This window comes from Ambystoma mexicanum, chromosome 6q (assembly GCF_040938575.1).
Source record: "Ambystoma mexicanum isolate Mex_15411 chromosome 6q, UKY_AmexF1_1, whole genome shotgun sequence".
In the NCBI taxonomy this organism is placed as follows: Eukaryota; Metazoa; Chordata; class Amphibia; order Caudata; family Ambystomatidae; genus Ambystoma; species Ambystoma mexicanum.
Genome location: NC_090937.1, coordinates 1,631,463,896 through 1,631,485,490, shown reverse-complemented (window position 1 = coordinate 1,631,485,490; position 21,595 = coordinate 1,631,463,896). Strand labels below are relative to the sequence as shown.

At 50.0% G+C, this 21,595-nt stretch overlaps 13 non-coding genes across 13 annotated transcripts; all 13 read right to left on the bottom strand.

Moving 5' to 3' along the window:
• Positions 1-1,153: 1,153 nt before the first annotated feature.
• On the bottom strand, positions 1,154-1,225 carry TRNAG-UCC (transfer RNA glycine (anticodon UCC)). Its single transcript has one exon. It is a non-coding gene; the product is annotated as a tRNA-Gly (tRNA).
• A 1,185-nt stretch (positions 1,226-2,410) lies between these two features.
• TRNAG-UCC (transfer RNA glycine (anticodon UCC)) lies at positions 2,411-2,482 on the bottom strand. The gene has a single exon. It is a non-coding gene; the product is annotated as a tRNA-Gly (tRNA).
• Positions 2,483-3,667: 1,185 nt separating this feature from the next.
• On the bottom strand, positions 3,668-3,739 carry TRNAG-UCC (transfer RNA glycine (anticodon UCC)). Its single transcript has one exon. It is a non-coding gene; the product is annotated as a tRNA-Gly (tRNA).
• A 1,185-nt stretch (positions 3,740-4,924) lies between these two features.
• Positions 4,925-4,996, bottom strand: TRNAG-UCC (transfer RNA glycine (anticodon UCC)). The gene has a single exon. It is a non-coding gene; the product is annotated as a tRNA-Gly (tRNA).
• Positions 4,997-6,181: 1,185 nt separating this feature from the next.
• TRNAG-UCC (transfer RNA glycine (anticodon UCC)) lies at positions 6,182-6,253 on the bottom strand. Its single transcript has one exon. It is a non-coding gene; the product is annotated as a tRNA-Gly (tRNA).
• A 1,174-nt stretch (positions 6,254-7,427) lies between these two features.
• TRNAG-UCC (transfer RNA glycine (anticodon UCC)) lies at positions 7,428-7,499 on the bottom strand. Its single transcript has one exon. It is a non-coding gene; the product is annotated as a tRNA-Gly (tRNA).
• A 1,184-nt stretch (positions 7,500-8,683) lies between these two features.
• TRNAG-UCC (transfer RNA glycine (anticodon UCC)) lies at positions 8,684-8,755 on the bottom strand. Its single transcript has one exon. It is a non-coding gene; the product is annotated as a tRNA-Gly (tRNA).
• Positions 8,756-9,938: 1,183 nt separating this feature from the next.
• On the bottom strand, positions 9,939-10,010 carry TRNAG-UCC (transfer RNA glycine (anticodon UCC)). Its single transcript has one exon. It is a non-coding gene; the product is annotated as a tRNA-Gly (tRNA).
• A 1,185-nt stretch (positions 10,011-11,195) lies between these two features.
• TRNAG-UCC (transfer RNA glycine (anticodon UCC)) lies at positions 11,196-11,267 on the bottom strand. Its single transcript has one exon. It is a non-coding gene; the product is annotated as a tRNA-Gly (tRNA).
• A 1,185-nt stretch (positions 11,268-12,452) lies between these two features.
• TRNAG-UCC (transfer RNA glycine (anticodon UCC)) lies at positions 12,453-12,524 on the bottom strand. The gene has a single exon. It is a non-coding gene; the product is annotated as a tRNA-Gly (tRNA).
• Positions 12,525-14,966: 2,442 nt separating this feature from the next.
• Positions 14,967-15,038, bottom strand: TRNAG-UCC (transfer RNA glycine (anticodon UCC)). The gene has a single exon. It is a non-coding gene; the product is annotated as a tRNA-Gly (tRNA).
• Positions 15,039-18,737: 3,699 nt separating this feature from the next.
• Positions 18,738-18,809, bottom strand: TRNAG-UCC (transfer RNA glycine (anticodon UCC)). Its single transcript has one exon. It is a non-coding gene; the product is annotated as a tRNA-Gly (tRNA).
• A 2,442-nt stretch (positions 18,810-21,251) lies between these two features.
• On the bottom strand, positions 21,252-21,323 carry TRNAG-UCC (transfer RNA glycine (anticodon UCC)). Its single transcript has one exon. It is a non-coding gene; the product is annotated as a tRNA-Gly (tRNA).
• Positions 21,324-21,595: the final 272 nt, after the last annotated feature.

Genomic DNA, 21,595 nt, shown 5'->3' with positions numbered 1-21,595 from the left:
TTAGAAATAAGAATAAGTCATTGGCTGGGAATGAAAAAAGCTTGCGTTTGACGCAGAAGCAGTTCGCATCATGAGGTCTTGCCGGTCAGCCCAACATTTCCCCGGGACCCCTTAAAAAAGGAGCTTGGTTTTAAGTTTGGTTTGATTGAACAGTACATTTTGTTGGCTGGGCTGGGACCCTCTCCTATTTAGCGCAAGAGTGGAACGAGGCAGCAAGTTCAAGGAATGACATTGCATCCAGGCACTTACAGCTCTTTGTGCCCTAATGCCATGACACAAAAACATAATTTGAAAAAAGTTAGCAGAGGATGGTTTCGATCCATCGACCTCTGGGTTATGGGCCCAGCACGCTTCCGCTGCGCCACTCTGCTGGTTGGAGAACAAGAGCTTTTCTGGGCTTTTACAGCCTACAAACCGACAACCCTAGACCCAGTTTCGAGTGAAGCGGGCAGTAGGCCTTACAAAGCCAAACAACCTGCAACCACGCACTCCCATCCCATGGCCTTTTGCAGACAGGCCTCATTTCTCTAGCTCACACCCTAACTGCCAACACCCCTTCCCCTTCTCTCTCTGTCTCTCTCTCTCTGTCTCTCTCTCTCATTCTCTCTCTCTCGCAAATAGATACTTTACTTCCCAGGTGCAACAAAACAAGCCTTCTCGAGCTGGCAGATATGGGAAGGAAGGAAGGAAGGGCCAGTTTGGAAACTCAACTCAATTACCATAAATCCCCTGCTAAGGGTTATGGGAGGGAGGAATGAAGGAACTTTGCTTCAGGGAAAGGGCTGCTGCTGCTTCAGCATGTGAGGAGCGCAGCCACACGTTTCACCTTCTTCAGTATGTTGGTTTACAGGATGAGAGAGATCCTGAAACCTCACTCTAATAGGCTGAGGTGCTGTGCTCGGTGGCCTGCTGGGACCAAGGCCCGTCAGGGCAAGGCGAATAGGCCTTTGTCAGGCCTTCGTCAGGGCTTTGTCGGGGAGGGGCCAGGAGCCCTGCTCGCTTCAATCCCCTCACCGATAGACAGTTGCAGAAACTAGGATGCAAGAACCTTTCCTGGATGGGGTTTTGATTTTCACGAAAAGTGTGTCAGCTTTGCTTTCAGCATGAGTCTGATTTCCAAAAAATGCATTTTGAACAATTTAAAGTTTTGATCTGCGTTGGCCGGGAATCGAACCCGGGTCAACTGCTTGGAAGGCAGCTATGCTCACCACTATACCACCAACGCCTGCCTGTCTGGGCTATCTGATGGAGCGGCCCTTAGAAATAAGAATAAGTCATTGGCTGGGAATGAAAAAAGCTTGCGTTTGACGCAGAAGCAGTTCGCATCATGAGGTCTTGCCGGTCAGCCCAACATTTCCCCGGGACCCCTTAAAAAAGGAGCTTGGTTTTAAGTTTGGTTTGATTGAACAGTACATTTTGTTGGCTGGGCTGGGACCCTCTCCTATTTAGCGCAAGAGTGGAACGAGGCAGCAAGTTCAAGGAATGACATTGCATCCAGGCACTTACAGCTCTTTGTGCCCTAATGCCATGACACAAAAACATAATTTGAAAAAAGTTAGCAGAGGATGGTTTCGATCCATCGACCTCTGGGTTATGGGCCCAGCACGCTTCCGCTGCGCCACTCTGCTGGTTGGAAAACAAGAGCTTTTCTGGGCTTTTACAGCCTACAAACCGACAACCCTAGACCCAGTTTCGAGTGAAGCGGGCAGTAGGCCTTACAAAGCCAAACAACCTGCAACCACGCACTCCCATCCCATGGCCTTTTGCAGACAGGCCTCATTTCTCTAGCTCACACCCTAACTGCCAACACCCCTTCCCCTTCTCTCTCTGTCTCTCTCTCTCTGTCTCTCTCTCTCATTCTCTCTCTCTCGCAAATAGATACTTTACTTCCCAGGTGCAACAAAACAAGCCTTCTCGAGCTGGCAGATATGGGAAGGAAGGAAGGAAGGGCCAGTTTGGAAACTCAACTCAATTACCATAAATCCCCTGCTAAGGGTTATGGGAGGGAGGAATGAAGGAACTTTGCTTCAGGGAAAGGGCTGCTGCTGCTTCAGCATGTGAGGAGCGCAGCCACACGTTTCACCTTCTTCAGTATGTTGGTTTACAGGATGAGAGAGATCCTGAAACCTCACTCTAATAGGCTGAGGTGCTGTGCTCGGTGGCCTGCTGGGACCAAGGCCCGTCAGGGCAAGGCGAATAGGCCTTTGTCAGGCCTTCGTCAGGGCTTTGTCGGGGAGGGGCCAGGAGCCCTGCTCGCTTCAATCCCCTCACCGATAGACAGTTGCAGAAACTAGGATGCAAGAACCTTTCCTGGATGGGGTTTTGATTTTCACGAAAAGTGTGTCAGCTTTGCTTTCAGCATGAGTCTGATTTCCAAAAAATGCATTTTGAACAATTTAAAGATTTGATCTGCGTTGGCCGGGAATCGAACCCGGGTCAACTGCTTGGAAGGCAGCTATGCTCACCACTATACCACCAACGCCTGCCTGTCTGGGCTATCTGATGGAGCGGCCCTTAGAAATAAGAATAAGTCATTGGCTGGGAATGAAAAAAGCTTGCGTTTGACGCAGAAGCAGTTCGCATCATGAGGTCTTGCCGGTCAGCCCAACATTTCCCCGGGACCCCTTAAAAAAGGAGCTTGGTTTTAAGTTTGGTTTGATTGAACAGTACATTTTGTTGGCTGGGCTGGGACCCTCTCCTATTTAGCGCAAGAGTGGAACGAGGCAGCAAGTTCAAGGAATGACATTGCATCCAGGCACTTACAGCTCTTTGTGCCCTAATGCCATGACACAAAAACATAATTTGAAAAAAGTTAGCAGAGGATGGTTTCGATCCATCGACCTCTGGGTTATGGGCCCAGCACGCTTCCGCTGCGCCACTCTGCTGGTTGGAGAACAAGAGCTTTTCTGGGCTTTTACAGCCTACAAACCGACAACCCTAGACCCAGTTTCGAGTGAAGCGGGCAGTAGGCCTTACAAAGCCAAACAACCTGCAACCACGCACTCCCATCCCATGGCCTTTTGCAGACAGGCCTCATTTCTCTAGCTCACACCCTAACTGCCAACACCCCTTCCCCTTCTCTCTCTGTCTCTCTCTCTCTGTCTCTCTCTCTCATTCTCTCTCTCTCGCAAATAGATACTTTACTTCCCAGGTGCAACAAAACAAGCCTTCTCGAGCTGGCAGATATGGGAAGGAAGGAAGGAAGGGCCAGTTTGGAAACTCAACTCAATTACCATAAATCCCCTGCTAAGGGTTATGGGAGGGAGGAATGAAGGAACTTTGCTTCAGGGAAAGGGCTGCTGCTGCTTCAGCATGTGAGGAGCGCAGCCACACGTTTCACCTTCTTCAGTATGTTGGTTTACAGGATGAGAGAGATCCTGAAACCTCACTCTAATAGGCTGAGGTGCTGTGCTCGGTGGCCTGCTGGGACCAAGGCCCGTCAGGGCAAGGCGAATAGGCCTTTGTCAGGCCTTCGTCAGGGCTTTGTCGGGGAGGGGCCAGGAGCCCTGCTCGCTTCAATCCCCTCACCGATAGACAGTTGCAGAAACTAGGATGCAAGAACCTTTCCTGGATGGGGTTTTGATTTTCACGAAAAGTGTGTCAGCTTTGCTTTCAGCATGAGTCTGATTTCCAAAAAATGCATTTTGAACAATTTAAAGATTTGATCTGCGTTGGCCGGGAATCGAACCCGGGTCAACTGCTTGGAAGGCAGCTATGCTCACCACTATACCACCAACGCCTGCCTGTCTGGGCTATCTGATGGAGCGGCCCTTAGAAATAAGAATAAGTCATTGGCTGGGAATGAAAAAAGCTTGCGTTTGACGCAGAAGCAGTTCGCATCATGAGGTCTTGCCGGTCAGCCCAACATTTCCCCGGGACCCCTTAAAAAAGGAGCTTGGTTTTAAGTTTGGTTTGATTGAACAGTACATTTTGTTGGCTGGGCTGGGACCCTCTCCTATTTAGCGCAAGAGTGGAACGAGGCAGCAAGTTCAAGGAATGACATTGCATCCAGGCACTTACAGCTCTTTGTGCCCTAATGCCATGACACAAAAACATAATTTGAAAAAAGTTAGCAGAGGATGGTTTCGATCCATCGACCTCTGGGTTATGGGCCCAGCACGCTTCCGCTGCGCCACTCTGCTGGTTGGAGAACAAGAGCTTTTCTGGGCTTTTACAGCCTACAAACCGACAACCCTAGACCCAGTTTCGAGTGAAGCGGGCAGTAGGCCTTACAAAGCCAAACAACCTGCAACCACGCACTCCCATCCCATGGCCTTTTGCAGACAGGCCTCATTTCTCTAGCTCACACCCTAACTGCCAACACCCCTTCCCCTTCTCTCTCTGTCTCTCTCTCTCTGTCTCTCTCTCTCATTCTCTCTCTCTCGCAAATAGATACTTTACTTCCCAGGTGCAACAAAACAAGCCTTCTCGAGCTGGCAGATATGGGAAGGAAGGAAGGAAGGGCCAGTTTGGAAACTCAACTCAATTACCATAAATCCCCTGCTAAGGGTTATGGGAGGGAGGAATGAAGGAACTTTGCTTCAGGGAAAGGGCTGCTGCTGCTTCAGCATGTGAGGAGCGCAGCCACACGTTTCACCTTCTTCAGTATGTTGGTTTACAGGATGAGAGAGATCCTGAAACCTCACTCTAATAGGCTGAGGTGCTGTGCTCGGTGGCCTGCTGGGACCAAGGCCCGTCAGGGCAAGGCGAATAGGCCTTTGTCAGGCCTTCGTCAGGGCTTTGTCGGGGAGGGGCCAGGAGCCCTGCTCGCTTCAATCCCCTCACCGATAGACAGTTGCAGAAACTAGGATGCAAGAACCTTTCCTGGATGGGGTTTTGATTTTCACGAAAAGTGTGTCAGCTTTGCTTTCAGCATGAGTCTGATTTCCAAAAAATGCATTTTGAACAATTTAAAGATTTGATCTGCGTTGGCCGGGAATCGAACCCGGGTCAACTGCTTGGAAGGCAGCTATGCTCACCACTATACCACCAACGCCTGCCTGTCTGGGCTATCTGATGGAGCGGCCCTTAGAAATAAGAATAAGTCATTGGCTGGGAATGAAAAAAGCTTGCGTTTGACGCAGAAGCAGTTCGCATCATGAGGTCTTGCCGGTCAGCCCAACATTTCCCCGGGACCCCTTAAAAAAGGAGCTTGGTTTTAAGTTTGGTTTGATTGAACAGTGCATTTTGTTGGCTGGGCTGGGACCCTCTCCTATTTAGCGCAAGAGTGGAACGAGGCAGCAAGTTCAAGGAATGACATTGCATCCAGGCACTTACAGCTCTTTGTGCCCTAATGCCATGACACAAAAACATAATTTGAAAAAAGTTAGCAGAGGATGGTTTCGATCCATCGACCTCTGGGTTATGGGCCCAGCACGCTTCCGCTGCGCCACTCTGCTGGTTGGAGAACAAAAGCTTTTCTGGGCTTTTACAGCCTACAAACCGACAACCCTAGACCCATTTTCGAGTGAAGCGGGCAGTAGGCCTTACAAAGCCAAACAACCTGCAACCACGCACTCCCATCCCATGGCCTTTTGCAGACAGGCCTCATTTCTCTAGCTCACACCCTAACTGCCAACACCCCTTCCCCTTCTCTCTCTGTCTCTCTCTCTCTGTCTCTCTCTCTCATTCTCTCTCTCTCGCAAATAGATACTTTACTTCCCAGGTGCAACAAAACAAGCCTTCTCGAGCTGGCAGATATGGGAAGGAAGGAAGGAAGGGCCAGTTTGGAAACTCAACTCAATTACCATAAATCCCCTGCTAAGGGTTATGGGAGGGAGGAATGAAGGAACTTTGCTTCAGGGAAAGGGCTGCTGCTGCTTCAGCATGTGAGGAGCGCAGCCACACGTTTCACCTTCTTCAGTATGTTGGTTTACAGGATGAGAGAGATCCTGAAACCTCACTCTAATAGGCTGAGGTGCTGTGCTCGGTGGCCTGCTGGGACCAAGGCCCGTCAGGGCAAGGCGAATAGGCCTTTGTCAGGCCTTCGTCAGGGCTTTGTCGGGGAGGGGCCAGGAGCCCTGCTCGCTTCAATCCCCTCACCGATAGACAGTTGCAGAAACTAGGATGCAAGAACCTTTCCTGGATGGGGTTTTGATTTTCACGAAAAGTGTGTCAGCTTTGCTTTCAGCATGAGTCTGATTTCCAAAAAATGCATTTTGAACAATTTAAAGATTTGATCTGCGTTGGCCGGGAATCGAACCCGGGTCAACTGCTTGGAAGGCAGCTATGCTCACCACTATACCACCAACGCCTGCCTGTCTGGGCTATCTGATGGAGCGGCCCTTAGAAATAAGAATAAGTCATTGGCTGGGAATGAAAAAAGCTTGCGTTTGACGCAGAAGCAGTTCGCATCATGAGGTCTTGCCGGTCAGCCCAACATTTCCCCGGGACCCCTTAAAAAAGGAGCTTGGTTTTAAGTTTGGTTTGATTGAACAGTGCATTTTGTTGGCTGGGCTGGGACCCTCTCCTATTTAGCGCAAGAGTGGAACGAGGCAGCAAGTTCAAGGAATGACATTGCATCCAGGCACTTACAGCTCTTTGTGCCCTAATGCCATGACACAAAAACATAATTTGAAAAAAGTTAGCAGAGGATGGTTTCGATCCATCGACCTCTGGGTTATGGGCCCAGCACGCTTCCGCTGCGCCACTCTGCTGGTTGGAGAACAAGAGCTTTTCTGGGCTTTTACAGCCTACAAACCGACAACCCTAGACCCAGTTTCGAGTGAAGCGGGCAGTAGGCCTTACAAAGCCAAACAACCTGCAACCATGCACTCCCATCCCATGGCCATTTGCAGACAGGCCTCATTTCTCTAGCTCACACCCTAACTGCCAACACCCCTTCCCCTTCTCTCTCTGTCTCTCTCTCTCTGTCTCTCTCTCTCATTCTCTCTCTCTCGCAAATAGATACTTTACTTCCCAGGTGCAACAAAACAAGCCTTCTCGAGCTGGCAGATATGGGAAGGAAGGAAGGAAGGGCCAGTTTGGAAACTCAACTCAATTACCATAAATCCCCTGCTAAGGGTTATGGGAGGGAGGAATGAAGGAACTTTGCTTCAGGGAAAGGGCTGCTGCTGCTTCAGCATGTGAGGAGCGCAGCCACACGTTTCACCTTCTTCAGTATGTTGGTTTACAGGATGAGAGAGATCCTGAAACCTCACTCTAATAGGCTGAGGTGCTGTGCTCGGTGGCCTGCTGGGACCAAGGCCCGTCAGGGCAAGGCGAATAGGCCTTTGTCAGGCCTTTGTCGGGGAGGGGCCAGGAGCCCTGCTCGCTTCAATCCCCTCACCGATAGACAGTTGCAGAAACTAGGATGCAAGAACCTTTCCTGGATGGGGTTTTGATTTTCACGAAAAGTGTGTCAGCTTTGCTTTCAGCATGAGTCTGATTTCCAAAAAATGCATTTTGAACAATTTAAAGATTTGATCTGCGTTGGCCGGGAATCGAACCCGGGTCAACTGCTTGGAAGGCAGCTATGCTCACCACTATACCACCAACGCCTGCCTGTCTGGGCTATCTGATGGATGGCCCTTAGAAATAAGAATAAGTCATTGGCTGGGAATGAAAAAAGCTTGCGTTTGACGCAGAAGCAGTTCGCATCATGAGGTCTTGCCGGTCAGCCCAACATTTCCCCGGGACCCCTTAAAAAAGGAGCTTGGTTTTAAGTTTGGTTTGATTGAACAGTACATTTTGTTGGCTGGGCTGGGACCCTCTCCTATTTAGCGCAAGAGTGGAACGAGGCAGCAAGTTCAAGGAATGACATTGCATCCAGGCACTTACAGCTCTTTGTGCCCTAATGCCATGACACAAAAACATAATTTGAAAAAAGTTAGCAGAGGATGGTTTCGATCCATCGACCTCTGGGTTATGGGCCCAGCACGCTTCCGCTGCGCCACTCTGCTGGTTGGAGAACAAGAGCTTTTCTGGGCTTTTACAGCCTACAAACCGACAACCCTAGACCCAGTTTCGAGTGAAGCGGGCAGTAGGCCTTACAAAGCCAAACAACCTGCAACCACGCACTCCCATCCCATGGCCTTTTGCAGACAGGCCTCATTTCTCTAGCTCACACCCTAACTGCCAACACCCCTTCCCCTTCTCTCTCTGTCTCTCTCTCTCTGTCTCTCTCTCTCATTCTCTCTCTCTCGCAAATAGATACTTTACTTCCCAGGTGCAACAAAACAAGCCTTCTCGAGCTGGCAGATATGGGAAGGAAGGAAGGAAGGGCCAGTTTGGAAACTCAACTCAATTACCATAAATCCCCTGCTAAGGGTTATGGGAGGGAGGAATGAAGGAACTTTGCTTCAGGGAAAGGGCTGCTGCTGCTTCAGCATGTGAGGAGCGCAGCCACACGTTTCACCTTCTTCAGTATGTTGGTTTACAGGATGAGAGAGATCCTGAAACCTCACTCTAATAGGCTGAGGTGCTGTGCTCGGTGGCCTGCTGGGACCAAGGCCCGTCAGGGCAAGGCGAATAGGCCTTTGTCAGGCCTTCGTCAGGGCTTTGTCGGGGAGGGGCCAGGAGCCCTGCTCGCTTCAATCCCCTCACCGATAGACAGTTGCAGAAACTAGGATGCAAGAACCTTTCCTGGATGGGGTTTTGATTTTCACGAAAAGTGTGTCAGCTTTGCTTTCAGCATGAGTCTGATTTCCAAAAAATGCATTTTGAACAATTTAAAGATTTGATCTGCGTTGGCCGGGAATCGAACCCGGGTCAACTGCTTGGAAGGCAGCTATGCTCACCACTATACCACCAACGCCTGCCTGTCTGGGCTACCTGATGGAGCGGCCCTTAGAAATAAGAATAAGTCATTGGCTGGGAATGAAAAAAGCTTGCGTTTGACGCAGAAGCAGTTCGCATCATGAGGTCTTGCCGGTCAGCCCAACATTTCCCCGGGACCCCTTAAAAAAGGAGCTTGGTTTTAAGTTTGGTTTGATTGAACAGTACATTTTGTTGGCTGGGCTGGGACCCTCTCCTATTTAGCGCAAGAGTGGAACGAGGCAGCAAGTTCAAGGAATGACATTGCATCCAGGCACTTACAGCTCTTTGTGCCCTAATGCCATGACACAAAAACATAATTTGAAAAAAGTTAGCAGAGGATGGTTTCGATCCATCGACCTCTGGGTTATGGGCCCAGCACGCTTCCGCTGCGCCACTCTGCTGGTTGGAGAACAAGAGCTTTTCTGGGCTTTTACAGCCTACAAACCGACAACCCTAGTCCCAGTTTCGAGTGAAGCGGGCAGTAGGCCTTACAAAGCCAAACAACCTGCAACCACGCACTCCCATCCCATAGCCTTTTGCAGACAGGCCTCATTTCTCTAGCTCACACCCTAACTGCCAACACCCCTTCCCCTTCTCTCTCTGTCTCTCTCTCTGTCTCTCTCTCTCATTCTCTCTCTCTCGCAAATAGATACTTTACTTCCCAGGTGCAACAAAACAAGCCTTCTCGAGCTGGCAGATATGGGAAGGAAGGAAGGAAGGGCCAGTTTGGAAACTCAACTCAATTACCATAAATCCCCTGCTAAGGGTTATGGGAGGGAGGAATGAAGGAACTTTGCTTCAGGGAAAGGGCTGCTGCTGCTTCAGCATGTGAGGAGCGCAGCCACACGTTTCACCTTCTTCAGTATGTTGGTTTACAGGATGAGAGAGATCCTGAAACCTCATTCTAATAGGCTGAGGTGCTGTGCTCGGTGGCCTGCTGGGACCAAGGCCCGTCAGGGCAAGGCGAATAGGCCTTTGTCAGGCCTTCGTCAGGGCTTTGTCGGGGAGGGGCCAGGAGCCCTGCTCGCTTCAATCCCCTCACCGATAGACAGTTGCAGAAACTAGGATGCAAGAACCTTTCCTGGATGGGGTTTTGATTTTCACGAAAAGTGTGTCAGCTTTGCTTTCAGCATGAGTCTGATTTCCAAAAAATGCATTTTGAACAATTTAAAGATTTGATCTGCGTTGGCCGGGAATCGAACCCGGGTCAACTGCTTGGAAGGCAGCTATGCTCACCACTATACCACCAACGCCTGCCTGTCTGGGCTATCTGATGGAGCGGCCCTTAGAAATAAGAATAAGTCATTGGCTGGGAATGAAAAAAGCTTGCGTTTGACGCAGAAGCAGTTCGCATCATGAGGTCTTGCCGGTCAGCCCAACATTTCCCCGGGACCCCTTAAAAAAGGAGCTTGGTTTTAAGTTTGGTTTGATTGAACAGTACATTTTGTTGGCTGGGCTGGGACCCTCTCCTATTTAGCGCAAGAGTGGAACGAGGCAGCAAGTTCAAGGAATGACATTGCATCCAGGCACTTACAGCTCTTTGTGCCCTAATGCCATGACACAAAAACATAATTTGAAAAAAGTTAGCAGAGGATGGTTTCGATCCATCGACCTCTGGGTTATGGGCCCAGCACGCTTCCGCTGCGCCACTCTGCTGGTTGGAGAACAAGAGCTTTTCTGGGCTTTTACAGCCTACAAACCGACAACCCTAGACCCAGTTTCGAGTGAAGCGGGCAGTAGGCCTTACAAAGCCAAACAACCTGCAACCACGCACTCCCATCCCATGGCCTTTTGCAGACAGGCCTCATTTCTCTAGCTCACACCCTAACTGCCAACACCCCTTCCCCTTCTCTCTCTGTCTCTCTCTCTCTGTCTCTCTCTCTCATTCTCTCTCTCTCGCAAATAGATACTTTACTTCCCAGGTGCAACAAAACAAGCCTTCTCGAGCTGGCAGATATGGGAAGGAAGGAAGGAAGGGCCAGTTTGGAAACTCAACTCAATTACCATAAATCCCCTGCTAAGGGTTATGGGAGGGAGGAATGAAGGAACTTTGCTTCAGGGAAAGGGCTGCTGCTGCTTCAGCATGTGAGGAGCGCAGCCACACGTTTCACCTTCTTCAGTATGTTGGTTTACAGGATGAGAGAGATCCTGAAACCTCACTCTAATAGGCTGAGGTGCTGTGCTCGGTGGCCTGCTGGGACCAAGGCCCGTCAGGGCAAGGCGAATAGGCCTTTGTCAGGCCTTCGTCAGGGCTTTGTCGGGGAGGGGCCAGGAGCCCTGCTCGCTTCAATCCCCTCACCGATAGACAGTTGCAGAAACTAGGATGCAAGAACCTTTCCTGGATGGGGTTTTGATTTTCACGAAAAGTGTGTCAGCTTTGCTTTCAGCATGAGTCTGATTTCCAAAAAATGCATTTTGAACAATTTAAAGATTTGATCTGCGTTGGCCGGGAATCGAACCCGGGTCAACTGCTTGGAAGGCAGCTATGCTCACCACTATACCACCAACGCCTGCCTGTCTGGGCTATCTGATGGAGCGGCCCTTAGAAATAAGAATAAGTCATTGGCTGGGAATGAAAAAAGCTTGCGTTTGACGCAGAAGCAGTTCGCATCATGAGGTCTTGCCGGTCAGCCCAACATTTCCCCGGGACCCCTTAAAAAAGGAGCTTGGTTTTAAGTTTGGTTTGATTGAACAGTGCATTTTGTTGGCTGGGCTGGGACCCTCTCCTATTTAGCGCAAGAGTGGAACGAGGCAGCAAGTTCAAGGAATGACATTGCATCCAGGCACTTACAGCTCTTTGTGCCCTAATGCCATGACACAAAAACATAATTTGAAAAAAGTTAGCAGAGGATGGTTTCGATCCATCGACCTCTGGGTTATGGGCCCAGCACGCTTCCGCTGCGCCACTCTGCTGGTTGGAGAACAAAAGCTTTTCTGGGCTTTTACAGCCTACAAACCGACAACCCTAGACCCATTTTCGAGTGAAGCGGGCAGTAGGCCTTACAAAGCCAAACAACCTGCAACCACGCACTCCCATCCCATGGCCTTTTGCAGACAGGCCTCATTTCTCTAGCTCACACCCTAACTGCCAACACCCCTTCCCCTTCTCTCTCTGTCTCTCTCTCTCTGTCTCTCTCTCTCATTCTCTCTCTCTCGCAAATAGATACTTTACTTCCCAGGTGCAACAAAACAAGCCTTCTCGAGCTGGCAGATATGGGAAGGAAGGAAGGAAGGGCCAGTTTGGAAACTCAACTCAATTACCATAAATCCCCTGCTAAGGGTTATGGGAGGGAGGAATGAAGGAACTTTGCTTCAGGGAAAGGGCTGCTGCTGCTTCAGCATGTGAGGAGCGCAGCCACACGTTTCACCTTCTTCAGTATGTTGGTTTACAGGATGAGAGAGATCCTGAAACCTCACTCTAATAGGCTGAGGTGCTGTGCTCGGTGGCCTGCTGGGACCAAGGCCCGTCAGGGCAAGGCGAATAGGCCTTTGTCAGGCCTTCGTCAGGGCTTTGTCGGGGAGGGGCCAGGAGCCCTGCTCGCTTCAATCCCCTCACCGATAGACAGTTGCAGAAACTAGGATGCAAGAACCTTTCCTGGATGGGGTTTTGATTTTCACGAAAAGTGTGTCAGCTTTGCTTTCAGCATGAGTCTGATTTCCAAAAAATGCATTTTGAACAATTTAAAGATTTGATCTGCGTTGGCCGGGAATCGAACCCGGGTCAACTGCTTGGAAGGCAGCTATGCTCACCACTATACCACCAACGCCTGCCTGTCTGGGCTATCTGATGGAGCGGCCCTTAGAAATAAGAATAAGTCATTGGCTGGGAATGAAAAAAGCTTGCGTTTGACGCAGAAGCAGTTCGCATCATGAGGTCTTGCCGGTCAGCCCAACATTTCCCCGGGACCCCTTAAAAAAGGAGCTTGGTTTTAAGTTTGGTTTGATTGAACAGTGCATTTTGTTGGCTGGGCTGGGACCCTCTCCTATTTAGCGCAAGAGTGGAACGAGGCAGCAAGTTCAAGGAATGACATTGCATCCAGGCACTTACAGCTCTTTGTGCCCTAATGCCATGACACAAAAACATAATTTGAAAAAAGTTAGCAGAGGATGGTTTCGATCCATCGACCTCTGGGTTATGGGCCCAGCACGCTTCCGCTGCGCCACTCTGCTGGTTGGAGAACAAAAGCTTTTCTGGGCTTTTACAGCCTACAAACCGACAACCCTAGACCCATTTTCGAGTGAAGCGGGCAGTAGGCCTTACAAAGCCAAACAACCTGCAACCACGCACTCCCATCCCATGGCCTTTTGCAGACAGGCCTCATTTCTCTAGCTCACACCCTAACTGCCAACACCCCTTCCCCTTCTCTCTCTGTCTCTCTCTGTCTGTCTCTCTCTCTCATTCTCTCTCTCTCGCAAATAGATACTTTACTTCCCAGGTGCAACAAAACAAGCCTTCTCGAGCTGGCAGATATGGGAAGGAAGGAAGGAAGGGCCAGTTTGGAAACTCAACTCAATTACCATAAATCCCCTGCTAAGGGTTATGGGAGGGAGGAATGAAGGAACTTTGCTTCAGGGAAAGGGCTGCTGCTGCTTCAGCATGTGAGGAGCGCAGCCACACGTTTCACCTTCTTCAGTATGTTGGTTTACAGGATGAGAGAGATCCTGAAACCTCACTCTAATAGGCTGAGGTGCTGTGCTCGGTGGCCTGCTGGGACCAAGGCCCGTCAGGGCAAGGCGAATAGGCCTTTGTCAGGCCTTCGTCAGGGCTTTGTCGGGGAGGGGCCAGGAGCCCTGCTCGCTTCAATCCCCTCACCGATAGACAGTTGCAGAAACTAGGATGCAAGAACCTTTCCTGGATGGGGTTTTGATTTTCACGAAAAGTGTGTCAGCTTTGCTTTCAGCATGAGTCTGATTTCCAAAAAATGCATTTTGAACAATTTAAAGATTTGATCTGCGTTGGCCGGGAATCGAATCCGGGTCAACTGCTTGGAAGGCAGCTATGCTCACCACTATACCACCAACGCCTGCCTGTCTGGGCTATCTGATGGAGCGGCCCTTAGAAATAAGAATAAGTCATTGGCTGGGAATGAAAAAAGCTTGCGTTTGACGCAGAAGCAGTTCGCATCATGAGGTCTTGCCGGTCAGCCCAACATTTCCCCGGGACCCCTTAAAAAAGGAGCTTGGTTTTAAGTTTGGTTTGATTGAACAGTACATTTTGTTGGCTGGGCTGGGACCCTCTCCTATTTAGCGCAAGAGTGGAACGAGGCAGCAAGTTCAAGGAATGACATTGCATACAGGCACTTACAGCTCTTTGTGCCCTAATGCCATGACACAAAAACATAATTTGAAAAAAGTTAGCAGAGGATGGTTTCGATCCATCGACCTCTGGGTTATGGGCCCAGCACGCTTCCGCTGCGCCACTCTGATGGTTGGAGAACAAGAGCTTTTCTGGGCTTTAACAGCCTACAAACCGACAACCCTAGACCCAGTTTCGAGTGAAGCGGGCAGTAGGCCTTACAAAGCCAAACAACCTGCAACCACGCACTCCCATCCCATGGCCATTTGCAGACAGGCCTCATTTCTCTAGCTCACACCCTAACTGCCAACACCCCTTCCCCTTCTCTCTCTGTCTCTCTCTCTCTGTCTCTCTCTCTCATTCTCTCTCTCTCGCAAATAGATACTTTACTTCCCAGGTGCAACAAAACAAGCCTTCTCGAGCTGGCAGATATGGGAAGGAAGGAAGGAAGGGCCAGTTTGGAAACTCAACTCAATTACCATAAATCCCCTGCTAAGGGTTATGGGAGGGAGGAATGAAGGAACTTTGCTTCAGGGAAAGGGCTGCTGCTGCTTCAGCATGTGAGGAGCGCAGCCACACGTTTCACCTTCTTCAGTATGTTGGTTTACAGGATGAGAGAGATCCTGAAACCTCACTCTAATAGGCTGAGGTGCTGTGCTCGGTGGCCTGCTGGGACCAAGGCCCGTCAGGGCAAGGCGAATAGGCCTTTGTCAGGCCTTCGTCAGGGCTTTGTCGGGGAGGGGCCAGGAGCCCTGCTCGCTTCAATCCCCTCACCGATAGACAGTTGCAGAAACTAGGATGCAAGAACCTTTCCTGGATGGGGTTTTGATTTTCACGAAAAGTGTGTCAGCTTTGCTTTCAGCATGAGTCTGATTTCCAAAAAATGCATTTTGAACAATTTAAAGATTTGATCTGCGTTGGCCGGGAATCGAACCCGGGTCAACTGCTTGGAAGGCAGCTATGCTCACCACTATACCACCAACGCCTGCCTGTCTGGGCTATCTGATGGAGCGGCCCTTAGAAATAAGAATAAGTCATTGGCTGGGAATGAAAAAAGCTTGCGTTTGACGCAGAAGCAGTTCGCATCATGAGGTCTTGCCGGTCAGCCCAACATTTCCCCGGGACCCCTTAAAAAAGGAGCTTGGTTTTAAGTTTGGTTTGATTGAACAGTGCATTTTGTTGGCTGGGCTGGGACCCTCTCCTATTTAGCGCAAGAGTGGAACGAGGCAGCAAGTTCAAGGAATGACATTGCATCCAGGCACTTACAGCTCTTTGTGCCCTAATGCCATGACACAAAAACATAATTTGAAAAAAGTTAGCAGAGGATGGTTTCGATCCATCGACCTCTGGGTTATGGGCCCAGCACGCTTCCGCTGCGCCACTCTGCTGGTTGGAGAACAAAAGCTTTTCTGGGCTTTTACAGCCTACAAACCGACAACCCTAGACCCATTTTCGAGTGAAGCGGGCAGTAGGCCTTACAAAGCCAAACAACCTGCAACCACGCACTCCCATCCCATGGCCTTTTGCAGACAGGCCTCATTTCTCTAGCTCACACCCTAACTGCCAACACCCCTTCCCCTTCTCTCTCTGTCTCTCTCTCTCTGTCTCTCTCTCTCATTCTCTCTCTCTCGCAAATAGATACTTTACTTCCCAGGTGCAACAAAACAAGCCTTCTCGAGCTGGCAGATATGGGAAGGAAGGAAGGAAGGGCCAGTTTGGAAACTCAACTCAATTACCATAAATCCCCTGCTAAGGGTTATGGGAGGGAGGAATGAAGGAACTTTGCTTCAGGGAAAGGGCTGCTGCTGCTTCAGCATGTGAGGAGCGCAGCCACACGTTTCACCTTCTTCAGTATGTTGGTTTACAGGATGAGAGAGATCCTGAAACCTCACTCTAATAGGCTGAGGTGCTGTGCTCGGTGGCCTGCTGGGACCAAGGCCCGTCAGGGCAAGGCGAATAGGCCTTTGTCAGGCCTTCGTCAGGGCTTTGTCGGGGAGGGGCCAGGAGCCCTGCTCGCTTCAATCCCCTCACCGATAGACAGTTGCAGAAACTAGGATGCAAGAACCTTTCCTGGATGGGGTTTTGATTTTCACGAAAAGTGTGTCAGCTTTGCTTTCAGCATGAGTCTGATTTCCAAAAAATGCATTTTGAACAATTTAAAGATTTGATCTGCGTTGGCCGGGAATCAAACCCGGGTCAACTGCTTGGAAGGCAGCTATGCTCACCACTATACCACCAACGCCTGCCTGTCTGGGCTATCTGATGGAGCGGCCCTTAGAAATAAGAATAAGTCATTGGCTGGGAATGAAAAAAGCTTGCGTTTGACGCAGAAGCAGTTCGCATCATGAGGTCTTGCCGGTCAGCCCAACATTTCCCCGGGACCCCTTAAAAAAGGAGCTTGGTTTTAAGTTTGGTTTGATTGAACAGTACATTTTGTTGGCTGGGCTGGGACCCTCTCCTATTTAGCGCAAGAGTGGAACGAGGCAGCAAGTTCAAGGAATGACATTGCATCCAGGCACTTACAGCTCTTTGTGCCCTAATGCCATGACACAAAAACATAATTTGAAAAAAGTTAGCAGAGGATGGTTTCGATCCATCGACCTCTGGGTTATGGGCCCAGCACGCTTCCGCTGCGCCACTCTGCTGGTTGGAGAACAAGAGCTTTTCTGGGCTTTTACAGCCTACAAACCGACAACCCTAGACCCAGTTTCGAGTGAAGCGGGCAGTAGGCCTTACAAAGCCAAACAACCTGCAACCACGCACTCCCATCCCATAGCCTTTTGCAGACAGGCCTCATTTCTCTAGCTCACACCCTAACTGCCAACACCCCTTCCCCTTCTCTCTCTGTCTCTCTCTCTCTGTCTCTCTCTCTCATTCTCTCTCTCTCGCAAATAGATACTTTACTTCCCAGGTGCAACAAAACAAGCCTTCTCGAGCTGGCAGATATGGGAAGGAAGGAAGGAAGGGCCAGTTTGGAAACTCAACTCAATTACCATAAATCCCCTGCTAAGGGTTATGGGAGGGAGGAATGAAGGAACTTTGCTTCAGGGAAAGGGCTGCTGCTGCTTCAGCATGTGAGGAGCGCAGCCACACGTTTCACCTTCTTCAGTATGTTGGTTTACAGGATGAGAGAGATCCTGAAACCTCACTCTAATAGGCTGAGGTGCTGTGCTCGGTGGCCTGCTGGGACCAAGGCCCGTCAGGGCAAGGCGAATAGGCCTTTGTCAGGCCTTCGTCAGGGCTTTGTCGGGGAGGGGCCAGGAGCCCTGCTCGCTTCAATCCCCTCACCGATAGACAGTTGCAGAAACTAGGATGCAAGAACCTTTCCTGGATGGGGTTTTGATTTTCACGAAAAGTGTGTCAGCTTTGCTTTCAGCATGAGTCTGATTTCCAAAAAATGCATTTTGAACAATTTAAAGATTTGATCTGCGTTGGCCGGGAATCGAACCCGGGTCAACTGCTTGGAAGGCAGCTATCCTCACCACTATACCACCAACGCCTGCCTGTCTGGGCTATCTGATGGAGCGGCCCTTAGAAATAAGAATAAGTCATTGGCTGGGAATGAAAAAAGCTTGCGTTTGACGCAGAAGCAGTTCGCATCATGAGGTCTTGCCGGTCAGCCCAACATTTCCCCGGGACCCCTTAAAATAGGAGCTTGGTTTTAAGTTTGGTTTGATTGAACAGTACATTTTGTTGGCTGGGCTGGGACCCTCTCCTATTTAGCGCAAGAGTGGAACGAGGCAGCAAGTTCAAGGAATGACATTGCATCCAGGCACTTACAGCTCTTTGTGCCCTAATGCCATGACACAAAAACATAATTTGAAAAAAGTTAGCAGAGGATGGTTTCGATCCATCGACCTCTGGGTTATGGGCCCAGCACGCTTCCGCTGCGCCACTCTGCTGGTTGGAGAACAAGAGCTTTTCTGGGCTTTTACAGCCTACAAACCGACAACCCTAGACCCAGTTTCGAGTGAAGCGGGCAGTAGGCCTTACAAAGCCAAACAACCTGCAACCACGCACTCCCATCCCATGGCCTTTTGCAGACAGGCCTCATTTCTCTAGCTCACACCCTAACTGCCAACACCCCTTCCCCTTCTCTCTCTGTCTCTCTCTCTCTGTCTCTCTCTCTCATTCTCTCTCTCTCGCAAATAGATACTTTACTTCCCAGGTGCAACAAAACAAGCCTTCTCGAGCTGGCAGATATGGGAAGGAAGGAAGGAAGGGCCAGTTTGGAAACTCAACTCAATTACCATAAATCCCCTGCTAAGGGTTATGGGAGGGAGGAATGAAGGAACTTTGCTTCAGGGAAAGGGCTGCTGCTGCTTCAGCATGTGAGGAGCGCAGCCACACGTTTCACCTTCTTCAGTATGTTGGTTTACAGGATGAGAGAGATCCTGAAACCTCACTCTAATAGGCTGAGGTGCTGTGCTCGGTGGCCTGCTGGGACCAAGGCCCGTCAGGGCAAGGCGAATAAGCCTTTGTCAGGCCTTCGTCAGGGCTTTGTCGGGGAGGGGCCAGGAGCCCTGCTCGCTTCAATCCCCTCACCGATAGACAGTTGCAGAAACTAGGATGCAAGAACCTTTCCTGGATGGGGTTTTGATTTTCACGAAAAGTGTGTCAGCTTTGCTTTCAGCATGAGTCTGATTTCCAAAAAATGCATTTTGAACAATTTAAAGATTTGATCTGCGTTGGCCGGGAATCGAACCCGGGTCAACTGCTTGGAAGGCAGCTATGCTCACCACTATACCACCAACGCCTGCCTGTCTGGGCTATCTGATGGAACGGCCCTTAGAAATAAGAATAAGTCATTGGCTGGGAATGAAAAAAGCTTGCGTTTGACGCAGAAGCAGTTCGCATCATGAGGTCTTGCCGGTCAGCCCAACATTTCCCCGGGACCCCTTAAAAAAGGAGCTTGGTTTTAAGTTTGGTTTGATTGAACAGTACATTTTGTTGGCTGGGCTGGGACCCTCTCCTATTTAGCGCAAGAGTGGAACGAGGCAGCAAGTTCAAGGAATGACATTGCATCCAGGCACTTACAGCTCTTTGTGCCCTAATGCCATGACACAAAAACATAATTTGAAAAAAGTTAGCAGAGGATGGTTTCGATCCATCGACCTCTGGGTTATGGGCCCAGCACGCTTCCGCTGCGCCACTCTGCTGGTTGGAGAACAAGAGCTTTTCTGGGCTTTTACAGCCTACAAACCGACAACCCTAGACCCAGTTTCGAGTGAAGCGGGCAGTAGGCCTTACAAAGCCAAACAACCTGCAACCACGCACTCCCATCCCATGGCCTTTTGCAGACAGGCCTCATTTCTCTAGCTCACACCCTAACTGCCAACACCCCTTCCCCTTCTCTCTCTGTCTCTCTCTCTCTGTCTCTCTCTCTCATTCTCTCTCTCTCGCAAATAGATACTTTACTTCCCAGGTGCAACAAAACAAGCCTTCTCGAGCTGGCAGATATGGGAAGGAAGGAAGGAAGGGCCAGTTTGGAAACTCAACTCAATTACCATAAATCCCCTGCTAAGGGTTATGGGAGGGAGGAATGAAGGAACTTTGCTTCAGGGAAAGGGCTGCTGCTGCTTCAGCATGTGAGGAGCGCAGCCACACGTTTCACCTTCTTCAGTATGTTGGTTTACAGGATGAGAGAGATCCTGAAACCTCACTCTAATAGGCTGAGGTGCTGTGCTCGGTGGCCTGCTGGGACCAAGGCCCGTCAGGGCAAGGCGAATAGGCCTTTGTCAGGCCTTCGTCAGGGCTTTGTCGGGGAGGGGCCAGGAGCCCTGCTCGCTTCAATCCCCTCACCGATAGACAGTTGCAGAAACTAGGATGCAAGAACCTTTCCTGGATGGGGTTTTGATTTTCACGAAAAGTGTGTCAGCTTTGCTTTCAGCATGAGTCTGATTTCCAAAAAATGCATTTTGAACAATTTAAAGATTTGATCTGCTTTGGCAGGGAATCGAACCCGGGTCAACTGCTTGGAAGGCAGCTATGCTCACCACTATACCACCAACGCCTGCCTGTCTGGGCTATCTGATGGAGCGGCCTTTAGAAATAAGAATAAGTCATTGGCTGGGAATGAAAAAAGCTTGCGTTTGACGCAGAAGCAGTTCGCATCATGAGGTCTTGCCGGTCAGCCCAACATTTCCCCGGGACCCCTTAAAAAAGGAGCTTGGTTTTAAGTTTGGTTTGATTGAACAGTGCATTTTGTTGGCTGGGCTGGGACCCTCTCCTATTTAGCGCAAGAGTGGAACGAGGCAGCAAGTTCAAGGAATGACATTGCATCCAGGCACTTACAGCTCTTTGTGCCCTAATGCCATGACACAAAAACATAATTTGAAAAAGGTTAGCAGAGGATGGTTTCGATCCATCGACCTCTGGGTTATGGGCCCAGCACGCTTCCGCTGCGCCACTCTGCTGGTTGGAGAACAAAAGCTTTTCTGGGCTTTTACAGCCTACAAACCGACAACCCTAGACCCATTTTCGAGTGAAGCGGGCAGTAGGCCTTACAAAGCCAAACAACCTGCAACCACGCACTCCCATCCCATGGCCTTTTGCAGACAGGCCTCATTTCTCTAGCTCACACCCTAACTGCCAACACCCCTTCCCCTTCTCTCTCTGTCTCTCTCTCTCTGTCTCTCTCTCTCATTCTCTCTCTCTCGCAAATAGATACTTTACTTCCCAGGTGCAACAAAACAAGCCTTCTCGAGCTGGCAGATATGGGAAGGAAGGAAGGAAGGGCCAGTTTGGAAACTCAACTCAATTACCATAAATCCCCTGCTAAGGGTTATGGGAGGGAGGAATGAAGGAACTTTGCTTCAGGGAAAGGGCTGCTGCTGCTTCAGCATGTGAGGAGCGCAGCCACACGTTTCACCTTCTTCAGTATGTTGGTTTACAGGATGAGAGAGATCCTGAAACCTCACTCTAATAGGCTGAGGTGCTGTGCTCGGTGGCCTGCTGGGACCAAGGCCCGTCAGGGCAAGGCGAATAGGCCTTTGTCAGGCCTTCGTCAGGGCTTTGTCGGGGAGGGGCCAGGAGCCCTGCTCGCTTCAATCCCCTCACCGATAGACAGTTGCAGAAACTAGGATGCAAGAACCTTTCCTGGATGGGGTTTTGATTTTCACGAAAAGTGTGTCAGCTTTGCTTTCAGCATGAGTCTGATTTCCAAAAAATGCATTTTGAACAATTTAAAGATTTGATCTGCGTTGGCCGGGAATCGAACCCGGGTCAACTGCTTGGAAGGCAGCTATGCTCACCACTATACCACCAACGCCTGCCTGTCTGGGCTATCTGATGGAGCGGCCCTTAGAAATAAGAATAAGTCATTGGCTGGGAATGAAAAAAGCTTGCGTTTGACGCAGAAGCAGTTCGCATCATGAGGTCTTGCCGGTCAGCCCAACATTTCCCCGGGACCCCTTAAAAAAGGAGCTTGGTTTTAAGTTTGGTTTGATTGAACAGTACATTTTGTTGGCTGGGCTGGGACCCTCTCCTATTTAGCGCAAGAGTGGAACGAGGCAGCAAGTTCAAGGAATGACATTGCATCCA